This window comes from Schistocerca piceifrons, unplaced genomic scaffold, assembly GCF_021461385.2.
Source record: "Schistocerca piceifrons isolate TAMUIC-IGC-003096 unplaced genomic scaffold, iqSchPice1.1 HiC_scaffold_1116, whole genome shotgun sequence".
NCBI lineage: Eukaryota > Metazoa > Arthropoda > Insecta > Orthoptera > Acrididae > Schistocerca > Schistocerca piceifrons.
This window is the reverse complement of record NW_025726925.1, coordinates 20001-27500: the sequence shown is the minus strand read 5'-3', so window position 1 is coordinate 27500 and position 7500 is coordinate 20001. Positions and strand designations below refer to the sequence as shown.

At 58.3% G+C, this 7500-nt stretch overlaps 2 non-coding genes and 1 pseudogene across 2 annotated transcripts; all 3 read left to right on the top strand.

Annotated features, from left to right (window-relative positions):
- Positions 1–2113: 2113 nt before the first annotated feature.
- Positions 2114–4022, top strand: LOC124727589. The gene has a single exon (XR_007007193.1). It is a non-coding gene; the product is annotated as a small subunit ribosomal RNA (ribosomal RNA).
- A 351-nt stretch (positions 4023–4373) lies between these two features.
- On the top strand, positions 4374–4528 carry LOC124727585. The gene has a single exon (XR_007007190.1). It is a non-coding gene; the product is annotated as a 5.8S ribosomal RNA (ribosomal RNA).
- A 188-nt stretch (positions 4529–4716) lies between these two features.
- The window catches only part of LOC124727584, a 6092-nt pseudogene continuing 3308 nt past the window's right edge, over positions 4717–7500 (top strand).

The following is a 7500-nucleotide window of genomic DNA, read 5'->3' as shown; positions in this document are numbered from 1 at the left end:
ACCCATGTTGTGCCTTAACCTAACCCATGTTGTGCCTTAACCTAACCCATGTTGTGCCTTAACCTAACCCATGTTGTGCCTTAACCTAACCCATGTTGTGCCTTAACCTAACCCATGTTGTGCCTTAACCTAACCCATGTTGTGCCTTAACCTAACCCATGTTGTGCCTTAACCTAACCCATGTTGTGCCTTAACCTAACCCATGTTGTGCCTTAACCTAACCCATGTCGTGCCTTAACCTAACCCATGTCGTGCCTTAACCTAACCCACGTCGTGCCTTAACCTAACCCACGTTGTCGCCTAACGTAACCCACGTTGTCGCCTAAACCTGCTCTGTAATTGTTATACGACTCGTTCAATTAGTGTAGTGTTGCCCACCCGCAACCCTCGCAATATAGTTCGCTACTCGCACTCCCCGCTCCCCTGTGTATCGCTTCATGTTAAACACCTTGCAAGTCTTGCTCACTTTCCACATGCTCCTGCTGTACACTGTAATGTGGATGGCAGCAGGACGTACATGCCGCCCCTCCCCACGTCCCCACCTTGCCCCCTGCCTTCGCAAGCTGGTTGGTGAGAACTTTGCATGTTCAATGCCCTCCGCATGCGACGTACTCAGGCTACGTTGTGGTGCGGCCTGTGTCAACTGTCCGCTAATGTCGTACGCGTAAACCACAATCTGTACTGCACATTCGTCCTTATGTACTGAATGATACATCGTGGCACATGTGTGACCGTACAACGACTGCGCCCAAAAACGGCGGACCATACAGTGCAAATATTGTGCACGCAGCTACGTGTCGTCTCCCTATGAGAGCTGGATTGCAGTGTGGTACGCCATAGAGACGTGTGGGAGGAACGGACGCCGTGGATGGCGATCAGCATGAGCTGTCTGTTGATGTATTCGGACCTAGTCGTCTCTCCTCACACACCGTGATGGCATGGTGCACCGCGTTCCATATCTGCGACATGCTACAGAGGCCGGTTGACAGTCGTTCGAGCAATGGACATCGCATACGTACGGGGGCCACCTTCCACGTATTGTCTAGGCGTGCACATTTTGTTGCGTGTATGTGGGCAGACGTAGTGTGGCGTGACACCTGACACAGGCATGCAATAATCGTGGAAGTTGCAAATGGCGATGGACGCCTGCGTTTTCTGGTGAAGTTACGCAAATGAACAAATGGTAACCTGTTGTGGTGCGGTTGTTCTCGCTAGGGGTGAATCGGTGATGGCGACGATAGGTTGAGGTACTAACCGGTTGTTCCAGCGATACCCACCATGCCGACGAAACTGAACGGCATCTGGGTGTGAAGCGATACGCGGCGGTGGCTGGGTGGGACCGTCCCCGGCCGGTGAGGGGGCGCCTCCCGGCGTGCTGGCCGCGCGGTGCGTGGGCGCACGCGCTACAGCCGGCTGGTGGGGGCGGCCAGTGGCAGGCGCGCCGGCCGACGGACGCGGCAGGCGTCGCAGCTGCGCGCCGGCGCACCCTGCGCGCGGCGCCGTGCGGCCAAAGTAGGTCCTCGCGGGCCCGGTGCGAAGCGCGGTGGACATCTTCAGTGTGCTGGTCCGATTGAGGACTGTGTGCGTTGAGGATGCGCTGCCGCCCGGCGCTCGGCGCCGCGACGCCGTCTGCTGCTCGGTCGCCCCAGCGGTTCTCGCTGGTGGTTTGTATCGCAGCTGTGCGGATGTGTTGGCGCGTGCGCTGTGCTGGGAGAGTTCGCTTCGGCACCCAAGTGGGGCTTTTGTCCTTCTGTGGCGCTGGCGTTGGAGCTGCCGGTCACCGTAGGTGGCGCGTGTTGTCTCCCGCCGGCAATGCCACGACAGCACGCTCCCGGGCCTCTGTCGGCAGCGGCAAGCTCAGTTGGGAGCACGGGTGGTCGCACCGAAAGCGTCTACTCGCCTAACTCCGGGCGATTGCGCCTCTCTCGAACCCGACCAAGTACTTGGGACGGCGCTGCGCGCCGCCGGGACCTGAGAGGGTTTCGAGGTGTATTGTGCAGGGGAGCTCAGCCTCCTCCTGTTTGCAGAATGATTGAGCGGACGCTTGCGTGTTCGCGCGGGCCCCCGGGACACACTCCCGGGCGGCCGGCTGCTCAGCTCTAGTTGACGCAGCTCCCTGGTTGATCCTGCCAGTAGTCATATGCTTGTCTCAAAGATTAAGCCATGCATGTCTCAGTACAAGCCGCATTAAGGTGAAACCGCGAATGGCTCATTAAATCAGTTATGGTTCCTTAGATCGTACCCACGTTACTTGGATAACTGTGGTAATTCTAGAGCTAATACATGCAAACAGAGTCCCGACCAGAGATGGAAGGGACGCTTTTATTAGATCAAAACCAATCGGTCGGCTCGTCCGGTCCGTTTGCCTTGGTGACTCTGAATAACTTTGGGCTGATCGCACGGTCCTCGTACCGGCGACGCATCTTTCAAATGTCTGCCTTATCAACTGTCGATGGTAGGTTCTGCGCCTACCATGGTTGTAACGGGTAACGGGGAATCAGGGTTCGATTCCGGAGAGGGAGCCTGAGAAACGGCTACCACATCCAAGGAAGGCAGCAGGCGCGCAAATTACCCACTCCCGGCACGGGGAGGTAGTGACGAAAAATAACGATACGGGACTCATCCGAGGCCCCGTAATCGGAATGAGTACACTTTAAATCCTTTAACGAGTATCTATTGGAGGGCAAGTCTGGTGCCAGCAGCCGCGGTAATTCCAGCTCCAATAGCGTATATTAAAGTTGTTGCGGTTAAAAAGCTCGTAGTTGGATTTGTGTCCCACGCTGTTGGTTCACCGCCCGTCGGTGTTTAACTGGCATGTATCGTGGGACGTCCTGCCGGTGGGGCGAGCCGAAGGCGTGCGACCGCCCCGTGCGTGCTCGTGCGTCCCGAGGCGGACCCCGTTGAAATCCTACCAGGGTGCTCTTTATTGAGTGTCTCGGTGGGCCGGCACGTTTACTTTGAACAAATTAGAGTGCTTAAAGCAGGCAAGCCCGCCTGAATACTGTGTGCATGGAATAATGGAATAGGACCTCGGTTCTATTTTGTTGGTTTTCGGAACCCGAGGTAATGATTAATAGGGACAGGCGGGGGCATTCGTATTGCGACGTTAGAGGTGAAATTCTTGGATCGTCGCAAGACGAACAGAAGCGAAAGCATTTGCCAAGTATGTTTTCATTAATCAAGAACGAAAGTTAGAGGTTCGAAGGCGATCAGATACCGCCCTAGTTCTAACCATAAACGATGCCAGCCAGCGATCCGCCGCAGTTCCTCCGATGACTCGGCGGGCAGCCTCCGGGAAACCAAAGCTTTTGGGTTCCGGGGGAAGTATGGTTGCAAAGCTGAAACTTAAAGGAATTGACGGAAGGGCACCACCAGGAGTGGAGCCTGCGGCTTAATTTGACTCAACACGGGAAACCTCACCAGGCCCGGACACCGGAAGGATTGACAGATTGATAGCTCTTTCTTGATTCGGTGGGTGGTGGTGCATGGCCGTTCTTAGTTGGTGGAGCGATTTGTCTGGTTAATTCCGATAACGAACGAGACTCTAGCCTGCTAACTAGTCGCGTGACATCCTTCGTGCTGTCAGCGATTACTTTTCTTCTTAGAGGGACAGGCGGCTTCTAGCCGCACGAGATTGAGCAATAACAGGTCTGTGATGCCCTTAGATGTTCTGGGCCGCACGCGCGCTACACTGAAGGAATCAGCGTGTCTTCCTAGGCCGAAAGGTCGGGGTAACCCGCTGAACCTCCTTCGTGCTAGGGATTGGGGCTTGCAATTGTTCCCCATGAACGAGGAATTCCCAGTAAGCGCGAGTCATAAGCTCGCGTTGATTACGTCCCTGCCCTTTGTACACACCGCCCGTCGCTACTACCGATTGAATGATTTAGTGAGGTCTTCGGACTGGTACGCGGCATTGACTCTGTCGTTGCCGATGCTACCGGAAAGATGACCAAACTTGATCATTTAGAGGAAGTAAAAGTCGTAACAAGGTTTCCGTAGGTGAACCTGCGGAAGGATCATTACCGACTAGACTGCATGTCTTTCGATGTGCGTGTCGTGTCGCGCAACACGCTACCTGTACGGCTCGCCGTAGCCGTGCGCCGCGTGCGGAACCACGCGTGCCTCTCAAAACTAGCGGCAATGTTGTGTGGTACGAGCGCTGAAGCGCTGGAGCGGCTGGCCTGCGGCACCTGGCGCCTGGCGCCGGTTTTGAATGACTTTCGCCCGAGTGCCTGTCCGCTCCGGTGTGGAGCCGTACGACGCCCGTCGGCCGTGAGGCCGTTGGACACAGAACGCTGGAACAGGGGCCGCCACACGCCTCACTCCCGCCTATGCGACCGTCTCGAAAGAGACGGCGGAAACTGAGAAAAGATCACCCAGGACGGTGGATCACTCGGCTCGTGGGTCGATGAAGAACGCAGCAAATTGCGCGTCGACATGTGAACTGCAGGACACATGAACATCGACGTTTCGAACGCACATTGCGGTCCATGGATTCCGTTCCCGGGCCACGTCTGGCTGAGGGTCGGCTACGTATACTGAAGCGCGCGGCGTTTGCCCCGCTTCGCAGACCTGGGAGTGTCGCGGCCGCCTGTGGGGCCGGCCGCGTCTCCTCAAACGTGCGATGCGCGCCCGTCGCCTGGCGGTTCGCATACCGGTACTTTCTCGGTAGCGTGCACAGCCGGCTGGCGGTGTGGCGTGCGACACCTCGTACAACGACCTCAGAGCAGGCGAGACTACCCGCTGAATTTAAGCATATTACTAAGCGGAGGAAAAGAAACTAACAAGGATTCCCCCAGTAGCGGCGAGCGAACAGGGAAGAGTCCAGCACCGAACCCCGCAGGCTGCCGCCTGTCGTGGCATGTGGTGTTTGGGAGGGTCCACTACCCCGACGCCTCGCGCCGAGCCCAAGTCCAACTTGAATGAGGCCACGGCCCGTAGAGGGTGCCAGGCCCGTAGCGGCCGGTGCGAGCGTCGGCGGGACCTCTCCTTCGAGTCGGGTTGCTTGAGAGTGCAGCTCCAAGTGGGTGGTAAACTCCATCTGAGACTAAATATGACCACGAGACCGATAGCGAACAAGTACCGTGAGGGAAAGTTGAAAAGAACTTTGAAGAGAGAGTTCAAAAGTACGTGAAACCGTTCTGGGGTAAACGTGAGAAGTCCGAAAGGTCGAACGGGTGAGATTCACGCCCATCCGGCCACTGGCCTCCGCCCTCGGCAGATGGGGCCGGCCGCCCGCGCGGAGCAATCTGCGGCGGGGTCGTGTCCGGTTGCCTTTCCACTCGCCGCGGGGTGGGGCCGTTCCGGTGTGCGGTGGGCCGCACTTCTCCCCTAGTAGGACGTCGCGACCCGCTGGGTGCCGGCCTACGGCCCGGGTGCGCAGCCTGTCCTTCCGCGGGCCTCGGTTCGCGTCTGTTGGGCAGAGCCCCGGTGTCCTGGCTGGCTGCCCGGCGGTATATCTGGAGGAGTCGATTCGCCCCTTTGGGCGCTCGGGCTCCCGGCAAGCGCGCGCGGTTCTTCCCGGATGACGGACCTACCTGGCCCGGCCCCGGACCCGCCCCGCTGTTGGCTCGGGATGCTCTCGGGCGGAATAATCGCTCCCGTCAGCGGCGCTTCAGCTTTGGACAATTTCACGACCCGTCTTGAAACACGGACCAAGGAGTCTAACATGTGCGCGAGTCATTGGGCTGTACGAAACCTAAAGGCGTAATGAAAGTGAAGGTCTCGCCTTGCGCGGGCCGAGGGAGGATGGGGCTTCCCCGCCCTTCACGGGGCGGCGGCCTCCGCACTCCCGGGGCGTCTCGTCCTCATTGCGAGGTGAGGCGCACCTAGAGCGTACACGTTGGGACCCGAAAGATGGTGAACTATGCCTGGCCAGGACGAAGTCAGGGGAAACCCTGATGGAGGTCCGTAGCGATTCTGACGTGCAAATCGATCGTCGGAGCTGGGTATAGGGGCGAAAGACTAATCGAACCATCTAGTAGCTGGTTCCCTCCGAAGTTTCCCTCAGGATAGCTGGTGCTCGTACGAGTCTCATCCGGTAAAGCGAATGATTAGAGGCCTTGGGGCCGAAACGACCTCAACCTATTCTCAAACTTTAAATGGGTGAGATCTCCGGCTTGCTTGATATGCTGAAGCCGCGAGCAAACGACTCGGATCGGAGTGCCAAGTGGGCCACTTTTGGTAAGCAGAACTGGCGCTGTGGGATGAACCAAACGCCGAGTTAAGGCGCCCGAATCGACGCTCATGGGAAACCATGAAAGGCGTTGGTTGCTTAAGACAGCAGGACGGTGGCCATGGAAGTCGGAATCCGCTAAGGAGTGTGTAACAACTCACCTGCCGAAGCAACTAGCCCTGAAAATGGATGGCGCTGAAGCGTCGTGCCTATACTCGGCCGTCAGTCTGGCAGTCATGGCCGGTCCTTGCGGCCGGCCGCGAAGCCCTGACGAGTAGGAGGGTCGCGGCGGTGGGCGCAGAAGGGTCTGGGCGTGAGCCTGCCTGGAGCCGCCGTCGGTGCAGATCTTGGTGGTAGTAGCAAATACTCCAGCGAGGCCCTGGAGGGCTGACGCGGAGAAGGGTTTCGTGTGAACAGCCGTTGCACACGAGTCAGTCGATCCTAAGCCCTAGGAGAAATCCGATGTTGATGGGGGCCGTCATAGCATGATGCGCTTTGTGCTGGCCCCCGTTGGGCGAAAGGGAATCCGGTTCCTATTCCGGAACCCGGCAGCGGAACCGATACAAGTCGGGCCCCTCTTTTAGAGATGCTCGTCGGGGTAACCCAAAAGGACCCGGAGACGCCGTCGGGAGATCGGGGAAGAGTTTTCTTTTCTGCATGAGCGTTCGAGTTCCCTGGAATCCTCTAGCAGGGAGATAGGGTTTGGAACGCGAAGAGCACCGCAGTTGCGGCGGTGTCCCGATCTTCCCCTCGGACCTTGAAAATCCGGGAGAGGGCCACGTGGAGGTGTCGCGCCGGTTCGTACCCATATCCGCAGCAGGTCTCCAAGGTGAAGAGCCTCTAGTCGATAGAATAATGTAGGTAAGGGAAGTCGGCAAATTGGATCCGTAACTTCGGGATAAGGATTGGCTCTGAGGATCGGGGCGTGTCGGGCTTGGTCGGGAAGTGGGTCAGCGCTAACGTGCCGGGCCTGGGCGAGGTGAGTGCCGTAGGGGTGCCGGTAAGTGCGGGCGTTTAGCGCGGGCGTGGTCTGCTCTCGCCGTTGGTCGGCCTCGTGCTGGTCGGCGGTGCAGGATGCGCGCGCCTGCGCGGCGTTCGCGCCCCGGTGCTTCAACCTGCGTGCAGGATCCGAGCTCGGTCCCGTGCCTTGGCCTCCCACGGATCTTCCTTGCTGCGAGGCCGCGTCCGCCTTAGCGTGCTCCTCCGGGGGCGCGCGGGTGCGCGGATTCTCTTCGGCCGCCATTCAACGATCAACTCAGAACTGGCACGGACTGGGGGAATCCGACTGTCTAATTAAAACAAAGCATTGCGATGGCCCTAGCGGG